Consider the following 1566-nt stretch of genomic DNA (forward strand, 5'->3'; position numbering starts at 1 on the left):
TTTCTTCTCACTTCACTCTTATAATTTTCACTTTTTCTTCCCTTCTCAGAACCTAACTAAAATGAGAAAAAAAAACTTTTTAAAATTTGTATATGGTGTTTAAGCCAAAAGTTTTATAAACTTTGATATAGTATACACTCCTCATTTCTATAGTAGTTCTAAAAAATTAATACTGCCTGAAGTAACAAATACACTTTTGGTATGTCCATTATTATTAAACACATTTTGGAGAATAACCTAAAGATTTCTCAGAAGAAACAAAATCAGTAAGTATTGTGATTAGCATTGTTGGAACTGTAAAGTATATATTGCTGAAATTTCTGCTCACTGTATTTAGAGCTTAGAGTCTAATAGGCAAAGTGTTAATAAAGAGTTATACCAGATTTTGCTGTTATTCTCAAAATAAGTATTGGGAGATAAATTGTATGCTAAAGATATCTACTAACGCACCAAGTATTTTCATTTTGGAATGTACTGGTTCCTCAAAGTGTGGAGCAGCATTTTATAGAAAAATAATGATGGTATATCATTCTATGGTATATCTACTAACGCACCAAGTATTTTCATTTTGGAATGTATTGGTTCCTCAAAGTGTGGAGCAGCATTTTATAGAAAAATAATGATGGTATATCATTCTATGGGGTTGCTTGAACCAGGAGAGAATGCAGTAAGTTTACATGATTCTCAGTTATGAATTTTACAAGGATGTGTTTCATATGGGAATTCTTCATGTGACAATTCTTGTTGGCATATTTACATCTGAATTACTTATGTTCTAACAAATGTTAGTGACAAAAATGCCTGTCATTTGATAAGCATCATTGGGCTTTCTGAAAATTTACATTCTGGATTTTGTCTTTATCATCAATTAGTCCTTACACATAGTGAGTCCTAAATTTGAATAAATTATTTCATTGTATTAGATTTAAATTTAAGCTTACCTCACTGTTTTAGTGATCCAGCTAACTTTGTGGTCAAGCAGAGTTTAATTTTTTTCTTGTATATATCATTATATTTAAATTAAGAAGTGTGTACAATGATTCAATTTGATTTGTATAGGATTGATGGAAGACTTCTATAAATATTATAGCTACATGCCTGTCTTGCTACTGCGAGGCTAATGTCTCAAATTCTGCTCACAGGGCCAATTGTCTAGCTCTTAATCCTGATCGTGAGGCCAATTGTAAAGCTATGCGACCATGCTAGTTATTGTGGCTCTTTTACCTGCCAGTGATCTTGCACTGACCTGGCCGATGGTTGAGCTAGGGCTGGGTCTGGAGCTCCCAGACCCCTCAAGCCCATTCACAGACTGGGTCACAAACCCTTCACATGCCAGGCTGGGTCTCCAGACCCCTCACTCAGGTCGATAAGCAAGATAACCGGCCACATGGTCCTTGGAAGCTGCAGGTCTTGAAAAACATGGTCGCACAGGGCAGGCGCCCGAGGCAGTAAAACACCAGCCAAAGCGGCGCTGTGCTGGGGCACTCACTCCACTCACACACTGTTTACAGAACTGCCCCTAATCCGGCTCTGAGGCAAGGCGAGCTTGACCAAATTGCTCCATTT

Source organism: Galeopterus variegatus, unplaced genomic scaffold (genome assembly GCF_000696425.1).
Source record: "Galeopterus variegatus unplaced genomic scaffold, G_variegatus-3.0.2 Scaffold3353, whole genome shotgun sequence".
Taxonomy (NCBI): Eukaryota; Metazoa; Chordata; class Mammalia; order Dermoptera; family Cynocephalidae; genus Galeopterus; species Galeopterus variegatus.